This window comes from Embiotoca jacksoni, unplaced genomic scaffold (assembly GCF_022577435.1).
Source record: "Embiotoca jacksoni isolate LCO1_2020_lvr unplaced genomic scaffold, fEmbJac1.0.p SCAF_7, whole genome shotgun sequence".
Taxonomy (NCBI): Eukaryota; Metazoa; Chordata; class Actinopteri; family Embiotocidae; genus Embiotoca; species Embiotoca jacksoni.
This window is the reverse complement of record NW_027185425.1, coordinates 18,257,909-18,274,995: the sequence shown is the minus strand read 5'-3', so window position 1 is coordinate 18,274,995 and position 17,087 is coordinate 18,257,909. Positions and strand designations below refer to the sequence as shown.

The window sequence follows — 17,087 nt, the reverse complement described above, 5'->3', positions numbered from 1 at the left end:
ATACACTCAATGATAGAAGACTGCCCTGTTTACTCAAGTAAAAAGATAAATCAAATACAAAATTTACGTTGATACAAGGTCAGCATGTTTGTAGTTAATTTAAATTAACCATTAAAGGAAGCAGTGCAGTGTCAGCCTTAAACATTTAAAAATATTAAGTTAGGAAGAAAAACTCCCCAAAATACTTTTTTTGTTTGTTTTACTTTGCGGCTCCTGCAGCAGTTCATCTTCAGACACATGCAACTAGTCCTCTGTAGCTGGGCAACTCGACTTCCTCGCCTCTCCCTGTTGGACCTCGAGGCTCCTGTATCAGTTTATCTTCTACTCTTCTCCTGTTGCAGCTCCTCTTTCTGTTGCAGTCTTACAGTGGATCAGGGAAGAAGAGTTAACGCCTACCAGGCGAAGCAAACAAAATTACATACCAAAGTAAACTTTCCCTACTGAGCGGCTCAGGACGAATGCACACGCTATTAACGCTAATAAATACTAATAATAAGAGATAACAGCCAAATAAGAAAGACCAATCAGACACCTGATAGAATTGTGAAATGGGTAGAAACCTGAGTGTCTAAACTGCCTTGATCTTTGCACTGTACTGTATATGAGTACATTCGTTTCACAGCAACAGAGACTATACTGAATTTATTATAAATACTAACTAAGCATTAACTCTCCTCTTCTTTTACTTTTTTTTTTTTTTTTTACCACCGGGAAATAATTCAATTCCATCCAGCTCGTTTTGTTCTCACTCATTTCTCTCCCCACAAATTCCATTTTAATGGGTTCAGCATGTCTGCTATTTAGATCTAATAACACTGTGTACAACAAGTTGTACAAACCAATGTGGCCTCAGTGTTTTCCACCCTGACAGCAAGACAAATGAAATGCAATGAAAAAAATTCCCAAGTTCATTTGAAATCTCAATTAGCCAGATCAGACGACAGTAAATTCAGTCTTTGGGTGAGGAAGAGATAAATAACATGGCCATAGGCTGAATACAAGACCATAACCAGAGTGATTGATGAGCCTAAATCAGAGAATTTTAATGACACTGCATGGACTAACTGAATTAGCAAGCGGCTGGCCTGAGATTGAAGCAGGAGATATATGTTTCTGGTTCTGAACACGCCGGTTATATTTGGTCAGGTTAATCGATTGATCAAATCTCCAGCTTGGATATATATAAACTGGGAGATTTATTCAACCTCCTAACACAGGTACTGTGTCCATCACTAGCAGCTTCCCTGCAACCACAGCATTCAGCTTGACCCTAATAAACCAGGTGGTCCATCACAGATCAGTAATAGGCTCCCCTGAGAGTTGCCTACCGCACCGCATGCACATGCATCTTATCCATCAAGTCAACATCAGGAGCTGCAACATGGAAGCAAAAGGAAAACTACGGCCAAAGATCTCCATCAGAAAAACAAACCAACAGTGTAATCAACAACCCACTGGCACTCGAAACAACCCACATGACCGTTACAGGAACAATTCAAGATTGTTTCTGAGCTGCCGGCTCCATTGTGAACGTTTTGAAGGGCTGAAGCAACTAAAATTGCTCGGGGGAAGTTCGGGTGCCTCTTAAACCGGATTTTATGAAATTTAGGTTTTGCTTTCGGTACAGGCCAACGCAATTGATGAGATCTCGAAAAGCAGCCAATGTGCTAAAAATGGACAACAAACACAAGCTGTTAGATAACAATAGAGGATGTAAATAAAAATAACAAAACAGGGAAATTAGTATCCGAACTGTCTGTAATACTTTTTAGACCTTCAACACCATGTTAGGAGTGAGAACAGTCACAAGGCCACGTCTCACTGCTGCAACGCATGACACGCACAGTTCCCAGCATCTCCCTCCAAGTAACAAACTAAAAGATGTGTTCATTGTGATGATGACATCCTACCAGCAACATTACATAAAACAGACACCTTTCAGTTTATTTACCATGTGGAGGCAATATCTGTATATCTCAGACATGAAAAAATAGAAATATATATATTTAATCATTTTAGTAATTGCATGTGGAGACAATGGAGGACACATGCATACTATGGAAAAATAAATCAATATAGGATCTAATTATATTGTCAATCATTTCCTACGTAAAGGGCAGTGTTTTTATAGTGCGCTCTGTCTTTCTGTGTGTGTGTGTGTGTGTGTGTGTGTGTGTGTGTGTGTGTGTGTGTGTGTGTGTGTGTGTGTGTGTGTGTGTGTGTGATTCCTGCAATGAGGAGAGGAGAGAAACTAACACAACCATCAATGACGGCAAAATCACAAAGACCTACAGAGTACATATTGTAGAGATAATCGAAAAAAAGGAAAAAGCATGGTATGAATTTGCAGTTTGTTTTGTATATAAACTAAGTTTATATATAATATATTGTATATGTTTTTGATTTTATTGTCTTGGCCTATAGCTGTGTTTTTTTCTTCTTTCACAACTAGCACACATTTCAGAAAATGTCTGTCTAAACTAAATATAAATTGAATTGATAATGAAGTGACATTCAGCATTTGAATGCAGATAGCTATAATCCAAGGGAACATCAACACAGGGCTGACCTTTTCTCATTTAGGTTGAGGAAAAAGAGGATGGGTAAAATCTTGGCTGACATCCTGTTCACTCTCTCTTCCATCTCAGCGGAGACCACAAAGACTGCGACCAAACGCCTCCTACGCAGCTTCTTTCCTTCAAGAACTTCTTCAAGAATCCTTCTGACATTAAACTGCTTTAAACTGTTGTAATACATTTCATCACATTGTAATGCACATACTGTTAATCTCATACCCGTCTGAATAACACTTTCCCACTGTAGTCAGCGCACATATACACTGAAACTAAATAAACACATTATATATATATGTTTCCATTTCCATTTATATTTGCTGGTCAATTCACTTAACTGAACACAGTGAATATATGTACCTCAGTCGGCCACTCCAGTATTTGATTTCTGTCGTAGGCACCTCCCATTGCACCTTCTTACACTTTTAGTTTGTTTTACATATGTTTAACAAAGAAAGACTCTAATTCTGAGAAGGACTTTTTTCTTTTGTTTTACCAAAAAGCCCACAAATCACATAAACCTCATGGGATAAGGTTAGAAAGACAATCGGAGATTTTCAGGCCAATCTCATTCTTGTGGGGAAACAAAAAGCCCACAGTGTTTCTGACGACCTTTGTCTCTGCCTTTGGCCATTCAATCACCAGGTGCACAGAGAAATAGAAAAATAGTGGTTTTTACTTTTAGGAGAAAATGGGAGCACACCCTGAATGAAACATACTGTTCAAGAGATTCAAAGGCAGAGCTGGGTTGTTTTTATTCGCTGTAAGGGACAAAATAATTACTGTTGATTTCATGTTGCTGCAGTGGCTGGGGATATGAGACTGGGGATTAGAAAAACTAATCCTGTTATGAATAAATGATGTGGCTGGCAGGTTCAGCTTTTGTAAACCTTCTTTTCTGCTGTTGACTGTTCTTCTCATTGTTGTCCTCACAGACATAGTTTTGGGGAATCGGGACTTTCTAACAACTTTACTTTATGTGATGCGATCAGCTGATGGTTAAATTAGAGAAGACATCGTTCTCTGTTGGAACTACAAAACACTCAATCCACTCTGTTTTTATGGTGTATGGTGCATATTTTACCTCATAAACATCCTTTGACAGACAGTGTGTTGAGCTCTGTTTCCTCACCGGCTCACAGAGCGTCACAAACCAATTAACGGTTTCATTTCAGCCTGTCATGAAGGTCGGTCATGGAAAATGTTAGTTTGTGACGGCTGATATGATATTTGTCATTTTAACTTCTTCATCAATGCAAGCTAAGAGTTGAGAAGCTTCTACCCAACTTTTTTTGTACATTTATTTTGGCTGACGTGACTTTCAGAACTCAGTTTGTTACATTAACACACCATCGATTACAAAGTGGATCAAAAAGTTCAAAGACTTCCTGTTGCACACAGTGGTATAAACACTATCACCTTCTTGTACTCCAAGTTTTGCTGCTTGGTAAACATCAGCACCTGAGTTACACACATTTTTGTGACCACCGTTCTGGTTGCGTTTGAAATTTCCCCTTGATAATCCTTTGGATTTATGTTGTGATCCCTTTGGGCACCACTGGACCGAAATACTGTTTGTAAAGTGGTTACACCTCGCTCCACCTTGACTAGCTCCAACAGCAAAATGCAGCAAATACATGGATGCATAACTTATATTATCATTACTGACAATAACAAGAGGCATTGATTAAGGGACTGTTTTACTTAGTGAAAGTTTAATCAAAGGCCCTTTTTTTCTTGTAGGCACCTTTTTATTTCATTCATCTATTTATTTATTGTTGGGTATATTTTTTTCTTTGGTAATCCTTTTGTTCTTGGTCCTGTTTTTGGGCCACAATTGACTTTGTATTGATGGTATATTTTATTTGTCTGTCTTTTGGATACAGATTTTTTTTTGTAAGTGAGCTGCTGGACATGATAATTTCCCTGTTGGGATGAATGAAGTGTCTGTCTGTCTGTCTGTCTGTCTGTCTGTCTGTCTGTCTGTCTAATATACCAGTCACATGGGACATTTTACTACGCAAACGCTTACTTTGATACTTTATGCACATTTTGCTGATAATACTGCTATACTTAACTTTGTTTTTAAATAAATGTATCGGCACTTTTACTTAAGTAAAAGGTCTAACTCCTACTTTCAACACTAAGCTTTTGACTACTAACAGTTAAAAAAAAAAAGAACATAAATCTGCTGTTTCACTCAAAAATGTTTTCTAAAACATCAACTTGTCAAAAGTCAGCAGCTGCCTAATGTTTCAGCAGCCAGAAAACACAGATAAGAACCGGAGTACAGAGCCAATGCTGCAATTAAATCATTCTTATTTTAAAATGTTTTATTTGTCTTTCCAATTATAATTCAATCTTTGAGTTTGGATTACATTAAAAATGTAATAGAGGCTTTTTTATCAACAAAGTTCAGTATCGCAAACATTAGCACTGCTGTTATTGTGAAGTATATGTCAGCTTTGACAACCCCAACAGCGCCAATACTGAATGAGTATGCTGCCACTGTAGACGATGCTCAGAGCCAAGCACGAATGTAGAGATGGTGATGACCCTTTCTCAGCCAGGAGAAATCAACAAGAGCCTCGCCATGGCAACAGGAGCCCAGAGATGGAGATGGTGCCGCTGCTCAAGTTCTTTTATCAGACCTAATGGTGCAATCAATAATATTTGACTCTATTTGCACAAATTACCATCACTTATGAGCATGTCTTCAAAAGTAGTTGCTGATGCAATTAGGTCATGATAATCAATGGGAATGGATGTCCTACATTAAAATACGTGTGCAAAACCAAACCATGAAATTACCTTGGTAAAACCTATCACGGAAAATAGCTGGCAATCTGCATTCAAGGTCATGGTTGCTGAGTGATAAACTTTATAAACACTGTCCTACAAAGCAACAATTAACTTGCCTAAAATAAAGATCAGAAAAAAGTTAAAAGGCCATAATTTACTGAATTTTTACGATGATTATCTCTCTAAAAGATGTGCAAAAGTCATCTCTGACAAGTTGAGGCTCATGCGAGTGAAGTCAATGTGGTTTAGTTTTTACCTCTTTTTTTCTTGTTACTACAATTTTTTAGGGCATTTTAAATATCATCAAATTGTTTTGGCTTTGTAGGTCAGCGCAGGTGAGTGAGTACTATGTAGAGGCTTCTCAGGGCTCACTCACCTCACTATCATCCACCAATAGTTTGCAGGTGAGGCGTTTAGGGAACATTTGTAAATTGTAGCTACAGAAAATAACCAGGGTTACACTCTCCCCTTCTACACTGCATTAAGATGCATCGAGATGCATCATACAGTCGGTTCAATCATTGACAGGTGAAACATAATGGAATTGAATTATGAGGCCATTAAAGATTCAGACCTCAGCTGCAGACAGACAGAAGCAGCAATGAAATAACATCAGCTGTGTTGCAATCGCTCAGCTGTTACAAGGATGATGAGATGACATAATCAGTGAAGATGTATCAGTGAACTGAACTGAACTGAACTAAACAGTGAAATATTGCCTCTAATGTTGTTTGCAATCCTTGTCATTGGTAGCCAACAGAATGTGTTGGGCTTTATGTTTGACATTTCCTGCATTTATTATCTTATGTTGTTTATGAAAAACTTTTAATTTCTGTAAAATATAAATGTTTAACCTTTTAGGTTGTATTGCAGAGGCTCTATTTCTGTTTTAAAAGTTAATTCCACTGACTGAGCTACATGTAGAGGTCAGCTTATACTATCCATCACCATAAAAATAACTTTCTTGTGCTAATCGCTTTTTTAAATGTACCAAACAGCTTAAATGTCCTACAGATTATTGTAAAGCTAATGAAAATACGGTACAGAAATGGCCTGCATCATTTGGGACTCATAAAGACACAAGATAAAGTATTTGGGACCTGCTGGTCTTTGTGAAATGCTCTTCCTGTATATTCGCCATTTAGTGCCCCAGCAGGGATCCGATTTAACCACGTCATTTTACAGTCCATTAAGCTCACAATATGATGACTTTATCAAAAAAGAGGCTCTTTCAAAAAGAAAAAGGAGTCACTTTCTCTTTACACGACACAAAGTATTGTGTAATCTCTGCTTGAAGCCATTCACATTGTGTCTCATGGAAGTAGAAAGGAAGATAACGGCATCTTATAGCTGGATGCAGATACAAACACAAAGCATTTCTCTTTTTATATTCACATGAAATTATCCAGCTGTGTATTTTTTATTTTCTTTTGGACACAAGCAGCTATAAAAATATTTCCCAAAGCCGGCTACCTGAAGGAGCTGTTTGTAAAAGCTAGCAGGGGCTCGTGCAGTTTTTTTTTTCTTTTCTTGAGTTTGCTTTTTTTCTTTGAAAACTGTATGTTCAGAAAACATGACTGACAGCTTCAAAATAAGCAAAAATTTCAGAAGTCATTTTATTGATACGTTTTCACATACAAATAAGTTGTGTTGTTGTGTAACGATGTGTAAAACCTAAACGGTATAAGAAATTTGCAACTACACAAAGTGAGACAAATAAAAGTAAAACACAATATGGGTGATTTATAAGTAGCTACATTTTGATGACAAAAAATAAGACAAAGATATGTACTAGTGCTAATGTACATAGTATAAACAAAATATGTAATATGAAAGTGTTTTAATACAAGGAAAAGTCATAATTGCATTGGTGTAATGCCTTGCGTTAGATCATTCACAGATGTGCAATATAAGATTGTAGATTTCATGTTAATGTGACGTGTGGTCTTGATGAATGAGACAGAGTCGATGTCAGTGGGTTACCTGGACCTTATTCATGAGGTCAACTCCATTTGGGAACTAACTGTTCTTGTTGCGTGAGGTTTTGGTGAAAGTATTTATAATATAATGATTGTTCCTGCTCGGCAGAGTTTCCTGGAAGGGATGGCAGGTTTCAGCCAAAACACCTTCTCAGCCCTTCTCCTTGGCAGTGGCAGCAGCGTACCAGATGGTGATTAAAGAGGTGAGGATGGAGTCAATGATAACAGTATTGAAGTGCACCATTGCATGCACCACCATGCATTCTGTCAAAGCCAATGATGGTGCACCTTCTATAATGCCTGGAAATACATCTTCTGTTGTGCCTTCTTGGAGAAGGAGGTGCTCCTACTTCAGGTCCTGGGTGATGATGGTGCCCGGGAAGCGGTATGACTCCACAGTGTCGACTAGGGAGTCACACATGGTGATGGAGGTGGGTGGTGTTGGGTTCCTTCTGCAGTGTAAAACCATCGCCACTGTGTTTAGAGTGTTAAGCTCCAAGTCGTTTTGGCCACATCAGGTCAGCAGGTGGTCCGTCTCCCACCTGTAGGAGGTCTCATCCCCTACAACCCAAAAGCGTGGTGTCATCTGCAAACTTCAGGATGTGAAGCTGATTGTATACAGGGAGGAGAGTTGAGGGGAAAGGACGCAGCCTTGAGGGGACTTTGCTGACTCAAATCACTTTGTTCAAGTCATTCAAAGCTCCATCATCGCTAACTCTGCTCCTCTTTTGTTTGTTTCCTTAGCAGTGTTTTTATACATGTTCTAATGCACTTCAGTATGTACAATAAAATGTGACCGTATCGCAGCTCAAATGCACTTCAGAACAAACAACAGTAGTAAACATATCATTGCCCAGCAGTGATTCAGACCATCTTCTGTCCGGTCTGTTGTTAGTCCCAGCTGTAACAGTGAAAGGCTGCACTTCAACTCCCTGGGTAAAACACTTTTTCTCAAAAGCATACACCCAGACCAGAATATTTAAGCTCTGAGCCTGCCATCAGCAGTCACAAAAAATGCAGAAGGAAAGTAAATGAATGACCAATTTGTGGAGAAGTTTCTGTATTTGATTCCCAGTCTTTTTTTTTTTTTAAACATGAGAGGACGGAAGGTAAACTCATCAAGCTAGCAGTGGAAGGAGGACCAGCGCAGCCACAGGGATGTCTCATTAGCAGAGTGTGTGGAAGAAACCATCATCCCAAATCTCACTGTGTGGTGGCCCACCGGGCCGCGGTATCAAAGCGTGAGGTGTGTCCTCATTACAGACAGAGGATCTCACACACACACACACACACACACACACACGCACACACACACGCACACGCACGCGCGCACACACACACTGTGCCGTCTGTCATGCCGTATGACTCCCTGAAACCCTACAAGTCGCTAAATGAGATGTCCACATGCAGCCCACAAAAAGAAAAACACTAACACTGAGTAACTGATGGGGTCCAAGTCAATCAAACCCAGGACAAGTACGAGATATCAAATATTTAGTTGCCCTGAGGGAAGATGACGTACGACTGTATAGCTGACGACACTGCATATATCCATGCATTCAATATTCAGAGGCAATCACATTTTTAAAGTACTTCCTATTCGTTTAGGGTTAGGAGTAATGGAAAAAATTAAATAAGAATCCCATGAATCCTGCAGAAGACACATTTTATTGGAAGCAATGACATCACTTTGTAACAAGCAGATCCGTGAGTCGAGAGCTGAAGTAAAGTGAGTTGGTGTCAGTTGAATTCATCTAAAGTGAAAGGCTTGAATCTCAGCTGAACTTTAACAGAAGTGCACAGATGAAAGAAATCAAACTTCAAACTCTTTTTCTGTCTGGGCCTTTAATTTCCTTGATTGTTATTGACAGTATGAAGCTTTTGTCGTCAATCCAATGAATAAGGATTTTTTTTTTGTTGGAAAAGCTCAAATCCATACAGGCCAATTGAAGAGAAACCAAAGGTGAGCGCACATGAACAACTACGGTAACCACAGTGGATAAGAGGTTGTCATAAATTGACGTTTCTCTGGAAAACAGTGAGACCACCGAGTTGGGGAAAAACAAAGCAAGAAGGTGAATCATACTTGTTCAACTGAAGCTGAAACAACTGAGTAACTGAGTTACATTTGCAAACCTTTTTCATAGATTTGTCCTTTTTAAATAAAAGACTCACTAATGACATCATCACTGTTCCAATTTCAGGAACTGGTATTTCCTGGTTCCCAATGGTAACAAACCAGGTTCCTAACCTCTTTTTTAGGGGTGGAGATTATTTGGAATTGTTCAAATTTAGGTCAATGATGTCACGTGTTCTTTTGCCCTTTAGTTACGCTGGGGTCAGACTACACAATACATTTTCCATCGCGATTGTAACCATGTCAGATAAGGCAATCAAAGTGCCATAAATTATTGCCGTGTCTTTATCGGGAGACTGGCAACACTACAAGTATGACCCGGACTAATCATGGGTCACAGTTGTGCGTGAGTTCTGTTAGACTGTATAAAATATGTTGTTTCTTATGCCCTTATACTACTGTGCAACTTCAGGTTTATACATCATAAAGGATCAAAATGAGGGACTGTGTGCATAAGCTGTATTACTGCCTGCAATGTTCGTGTGTGTACATGTTACTGATAAAGAGGAACAGGTCACCATACCTAAAGATCTGAGTCATCAGGAAGGACGCATACACGCACATGATAACAAAGATTTGGCGGTTGTCAGTTAGACATGATGCTCAGTTACATGACACCAAGGCCAGAAAAACAAGTGCACAACAAACTAGGCAGGTTTCCTCCCACCTAGAGCGCTGTCTCACAGGAATGGCTGAGATCGTGTGCCGAGAGGCTGGGACTAGCCTGTGCCCCTTTCCAACAGTTTTTTGGACCAAACAGATAACAGCACATTTTCATATAAAACTCTGTATAACAGTAAGATGGGTACTCTTCTCTGGATCGATGTTCAGCAAGCTTAACTGTGTGCTGCTCACGAACTGAGAGGTTTCCCTGTACAGGATGACTTTTGACTCTCCAATTGTTGTAATAAATCAACTTGCAGGTTGACGATTCTCAGAGTAGTTCTTCTTTCACAAATCAACGAACGCGCTGACAGTTCCAGTGTAATCTAAGAGGATGGTCAAGATGTTTTCGACCATGGCTACAGAGGCAATATGTGTGCTGCAGTCTGTCATCATATTAGTCGACGTGAAGGAACATGTCGTCGGATATGTCAAACTTGGCAGGTCAAAACAATAAAATTCTGACACTATTTGCGACCCCGCAGCAACCTTGGCAAAGTGTTTCACCACAGGGCTGCCAAAACTGGCAACACTGTGCTTCTCATTCGAACATCTTTTATAAGAGTCGTACAACTGTTTTGAGTATTTTTCAAGAATTACATATACTTGTTATCGATTGTATAAAAAGTGGACGTAGCTGTCAGGTCTGGAAAATTAGGCCAATGCAAAGGTCCCTTAAACTGCATTACCACCAAAGGCCACCAAAAAGCTCCAAAAAGCTCCAGAAAGGTTCTGGCTTCATAGACTCCTATTCAACTTGTCATAAAATACAAAGTCAATACACTTTTCCCACAAGTCAGTATGGTGTCATTCACTAAATTCACTCCTTCTCAGTAGTTTTCTGATGGCCCATGTAAAAATAATTCCATCATTGATTTGATTCTAGGTCTCAAACAGAGGTATGTTTGGGTGCGTTGTTGTTTGATTGACAGGCCTGTGGTCCTTGGTGGACGAGGAGTCGTGTTCTCAGGTTCCAGATAAGATTGAGTCAGATTCACCGCTCGCTCCTCCCCAGCTCGTCCAAATATAGTCAAATTTGCCTCCAAAAAAGCATGATGATGGACAAAATCCAAACCCGAGGCTCCAGGGACACAAATCAATGGGTGTAGTCCCTGTTGGTTGCTGCTTGGTATTTGTTTGATATTTCTAGTCAGCTCATGTCTACATAATTAGTGCACGAGCATCACACCATCTGTCAACACCAGTAAATTGGATAGTGAAGGTCAATATTTGTCATAAACACCAGTAAAGAGCTCCTTAATTTACTTCAAAGATTTATTATCTGAGTCACGGAAACAGATTTATTTAGAGAAATGTGTGGATTGCAAACGTCTAATGAAAAAGCAACATGATGGAGAATGATTTTGAGTCTAAAAAGTTAATTAAGTCTTTGATTTCTGCTATTATGGAGCCTGGATGGGAATCAAGAGACCAATGACTGTTTCCAGAGAGTTTAAAACATCCAACCTGACAGGAGAATATGGTCTGGCTGTGGTTTTGCAGCCACAGCCAGACAAATAAGTTGAATGAGTTCTTATCAGTTTTTCACTGAGTGCTTCATCAGGAAAAGTGAGCACAACTTTACTGTTATTGACAGTCTTGTCTTGGAAGTGGAGCAGCAGTGTGTGACTCCTCTGCTTTGCTGAATGATTATTACTTTCAATTGAAGCTGCTTTTGGCTGCAAACCCCTCTGTAGTTTCTCTTTTTTTCTTCCTCCCTTTAGAGTGGCTCTGGATTGGGCAGCCAACAGGCGAATAATGCTTTGGTTGAGACAGATGCCAGCTAGACAGGCTAGATTTGCCCTGGGTTATCCCTGCCACCTGCAACGCTTGAAGTCTGTTCCAAGAAGGTCTTTGTGTTTTCTGTCCCATAGGTGGGGGATGAGACAGACTGCATCCAGGCCTGCCAAGACAGTGGCCCAAAGGCTGGTCACGCTGCCCAGGCTTGGACGACCCTCTGTTCTCTCATATTTAGACACATAATGGTTCCACAGTAAGAAGTTGAGCAGCACTTCCCAGATTGTAAGAATGAAAAATAAATGAAGAAAGAAAGGTTGAAACTGACTCCAGCACAGGCTCTGCTTTCAGGACAAATTTAAGCATTTTATAGGACGATTTTGGTTGTTCTTTGAATTATAAGATGTAGAGGAACTTATTCGCATGGTAGTGTTGGATTCAGGGAACATGTTCTCTTTATCTTCTTCTGTTTCCCCTTTTATGGTTACGGTATACAACTGTAAATACAAACCTTGTGTATCTGTTTCAAATTAAAAGCTCCCTAACGTTTCTGTAGATAGAAACATTTTATTTAACAAGGCTTTTATTCTGAAAAATTTGCAGAAAAGTGCTGTGAAATCAGACAATAACACTACAGATGAGTAATCTAGAACAACAACTGAAAATAGCATGATTAGCTTATATGACTTTAAAATTAAAATGATGGAAATACACATTATTGACTATTGTAAGTAAACTTGTTGCCATAGTAACAGTGGTTAAAATCTTAGAAATGAAGCCAGAACTTGCATGCATGTGTGCTCCAGTACTACAACCAATAGCACTGCACCCCTGGTCAGCTCGGTGAAAGTACCACTCTGAACTCTGATTGGCTGCATGTGTGTTTGTTTCATTAACAAAACAGCTCTTGATCACAGTAATTTAAAGATTTTAAACACAGATTGAACTGCAGTGATTTCCAATTAGGATATGTTACTTGTATTTGTTAGAAGCTATTTGGATGTAGTTATAAATAAGTACAAGTACGTATGTATCACCACTACTGAGTATCACAAATTAAGAGTCAGTGCAGGGAGAACAGTTAAAGCAGGTTTCAGCCTGATCACGTACGATACATCAGTCTGGCTGGAACCACCTGTGTCTGAAAGCTCACACTGAACTAGGACCGATGTTTACTTCTTGTAGGGTCAAGGATCAGCCCTGCTTTCAGTTGTATTCAATTGTAAGTAACAGCTGTTCCATCCAGAGGTTGAAGGGTGTCGCTTTTAAATGGAGAATAATCTAATGAGAGAATTCACTGTTCTCCAGCCGGCAAAACAGCATCTATGTTTCCACCAGATTCCCTCCCGGGAGTAAAAAACAGAAAGTAGACGACGACTGATGTGATCACAGTGGACTCAGTCCCAGTTTTCTAAACACTCAGTCTCTCCCTCTCTTTTTTACTTCTTTCTTTTTTAACCATCTCTCTCCTTTGTTGCTCTAAAATTAGACAAATGCAGAACTGAACATATCTAAAGACATGAATTCCTGTTGAGCACATAAAAAGGACTTTTTTTTAAGACAAGCTATGAGGGCTGATAATTTATAACCTCACAGACTGACCTGACTGACTGGCTCTATTTCTGATTAGAAAGCTACCTGCTTCATTGATGCTTATTTAACCAAATCAATTCCCGTCCCAGCCGCTGACTCTCTCCCTCTCTGTGGGCTTTGTGTTTTCCTTCATCTCCCTTACAGAGCAAGTAATGTGTTGCCACACATAAATCAAAGCTTCATGCTGCCTTCAGGTGTGCCATCAACAGAAATGGGTTCTTGTAGTCGCAATAGCAAACAAACCTTGAAGCGCTCCCATTGCCCACAATTACATCACTTTCAGGAGCACAAATATTTCTGTGTTGCCGCTGACTGATCCAGTTATTGGTGCTGTAAGCCGGGCGAGCTGCAATAAAACAGAATGAAATACTGATTTCTGCTCTCCACTCACAGTTTTGGTACACATGAGATCTTCTCTCCAGGTAACCACAGAGCAGCATAAGTGACAACTGTTGCCCTACAAGGACCATTTTGAACTCAAATCTTTTCTGAAACAAGAGTAAGTAGAGCTTTTAACTGGTGAAAAAACATTGTTTTACCAACTTTCCAATTCTTCCCAGTGAATGTTTTCACCTTGAGAGGAGTACAAACCCAAAAACTGTTGATTGGAGCTGGAGCTTCAGGCTGGAGTCTGAAATGCTGAAGAAAAAACAACAATGTTGAAGGCAGCTGTGTGCTGCTTTGCAGGAGCTGCAAACCATTAGAGCCTCTCTGCACCGGCCACAACATCAATCACTCCCACCTCTATTGCAAGCAGCAGGTTGAGAGAAAGAAATATACACATGTCGTGACACGTGTTTATGGGAGTTTCAAATTAAGGTTTCATTTTGTCTTTCCACTTATCTCTTTCATATATAGATGCAGGCCTCAGCAGTGGAGACAGCTCAACAGGCAACAGACTGAAAAAGACGTTATTGTTGTCTCACCTTGTTTCTTTTTGCCTTTCTCATGGTAAATGGACTGCACTTAAAGAACAACTTTATACCCAAGAGATTTATAAAGTGCTTTACAATTCACACGAGCACGCACACCAATGGTATGGGAGCTGTTATTCAAGGGGCACGCCTGCCTTCAGGAGCAGCTTGGTAGACTGAGTGTCTGTATGTTCTATTTTGACACACATTTAATACACACTAGGGATAAAATACATAGCTTTATAAACATGCTAAAATATATGTTTTAATACATGAAAAATATCTAAATTGTTTACTTTGTTACTTTCTGCTCTACCATTTGTATAAGTTTAGCTACCAAAAAAAAGATAATTTTATCTGTATGCAGCACATGACCTGATCAAATAATAAAGCATTATTTATCTGTCTATTATTTGTGTAGCCTCAACAACAACAACAACAACAATCTCTGAAAGTCTCATTTCAGAATAAGGCAGGTAAACAGAAAGACGGGGCAGGATCCTGCAGGCAAGGTAAAAAAAAAAAACACCAGGAAACAAACAGGCAGGGAATGAATTGAATGCTGGAAGGTGGAAGGCAGTATAGAAATAAGCAACATAACAATCTCGCAGGAGAAATTGTGAGCTGGGGGTGTATGAACTGGAATAATCAGGCCAGTGGATGAAGGTAAAGTTATTAGGAGCAGGTGAGGTGGATGTGGAGGCAGGAAACTAGGTAAAGACAGACAGAGAGTGGGTGGAAGGAGAGAGACACAGAACAGCCAGACAAAAAACAGCGAACCACACAGCTGAAGTCCGAGTGCTGCATCAAGTGAAAGCTGCTGAGATAGTCTCAATCAGTCTGAGCTAAACCTAATGCTATTCATTTTTGCTCGTTGCTACCTGTAGGTCTAAATGAATCATCCATTTTGATGAATTGACACTTTGGTTATTCAGTTTGTTGATCCACATAATTACATTTAGCAGCAGTTAAGAAAACTTGATACTTCAGCAGAGAGCTTACATCAAACTTTGTGTCAAACTGTTTTGGGGAACAGAAAGACGTCAGAGGGAGGTATATCCCGCGAGTAGGGGTGGTGTGGGGGAAAGATTGTGTTGTTGTGGGCATGTTGTCATGTTTGAGAACCTAAAGCACCATCGCACCAAAGTTGATGATGGTCAAATGGTGTAAATCACATTAATCCAGCTGTCAAGTTGTCGGCTGGAAAAACAGAACAATTATCTTAAAGACACTAAAAGCTCCCTGAAAATAAAACACTGGCCTTTAAAACTGCAGGTTGTGTATGTTTTCACTTTGTTGGATTTCCTTTGCTGCTTTGTGCACCTTTGATGGTCTTTAACTGCAGTTTAATTTCTGCCCACTTGTCAAGGTGCCAGGTTTTATGATTGGATCATAAGGTAGAAGTAACTGCTGTTCAACATCTGTCAGTCATTATCCTGCCTTGTAAAGACGAGTGAAAGTATGAACGTGCATCATGCTGTTTCGGCTACCAGGAATTCCTTTTGACACTTGAATGTATTTGTGTTGCTCTGATCTGAAGTTATATCCTTTTTCCCTGTGATTTGTAAATGAAGAGTAGAGGCGGTCCACTTCACTACCACCGGTTCCCTTATCTGCAGCTTATGGCCCAGAAGGAGCGACATCTAAAAACTAACGACAGACCCTAATTTTTGAAGCCAAACAATTTTGAGAGCAGATGTCTGCTTGGCACTGCAATCATCAACAAAGAGCTGCTGCCAAAAGACCGTGCGTTGACCTAACCAAGAGGGCAGAACCAGAACGATGCTTTGACATTAGAACTGGAAACAGCGGGCGGACAGTCTGTCAGCTGTAGCAAACTGCTATTCGCAGCTTAATGATGATACAAAGAGATGGTTGGGATTTCCTCTGCAACTCATAACCCCCTCAGTGTAACTGTTGATGGAGGCAACAGCTCTGGGGAAAAAGCTGTTCCTCAGCCTCTTAGTCCGGGTTTTGATTGTTTGGTATCTTTTTTCCTGATGGCAGGGGAACAAACAGAGAATGTGTGTAATATCTTTGCAGATATTGCTGGCTCTCTTACGAAGGCAGCCACAGTGTCAAGGTCAGGGAGGGCAACTCCCACAATCCTCTGTGCTGTTCGTACAGCCCGGGCCAGGTCCCTCCTGTTCTCTGCCGTGCAGCTGGCATACCACACAGTGAGGCACTGACACAAAATGGTTTATATTACGCCTCTGTAAAAGTTTACCAGAAGCTGAGGGGCAGACCAGCTTGTTTTAGCCTCCTAAGGAAGAAGAGCCTCTGCTGGGCTTTCTTCACCAGGTGGGATGTGTTCAGGGACCAGGTTAAGTCTTCAGTTATGTAGATTCCCAGGAATTTGATGTTGTCCACCCTCTCCATCTCCTCCCCATTATTGTAGAGTGGAGAGGGTGTGGTCTTCCTGGTTCTCCTGAAGTCCACTATGACCTCTTTTGCTTTGGTGGTATTTAGGACAAGATTGTGAAACTAAGCACCGCTCAGCCAGGTGTTGGACCTCCTGTCTATAGTGCATCGTTGTTCGAGATGAGCCCCACCACAGTGGTGTCGTCGGCAAACTTCACTATTGTGTTGGAGGAATAGATGGGGGAACAGTCATGGGTGAAGAGGGTGAAGAGGGCCGAACTGAGCACGCAGCCCTGCGGTGCACCTGTGTTCAGAATAAAGGTCGTGG

At 40.3% G+C, this 17,087-nt stretch overlaps 1 pseudogene; it reads right to left on the bottom strand.

Annotated features, from left to right (window-relative positions):
• LOC138214754 (uncharacterized) overlaps positions 1-16,777 on the bottom strand; it is a 59,731-nt pseudogene extending 42,954 nt beyond the window's left edge.
• Positions 16,778-17,087: the final 310 nt, after the last annotated feature.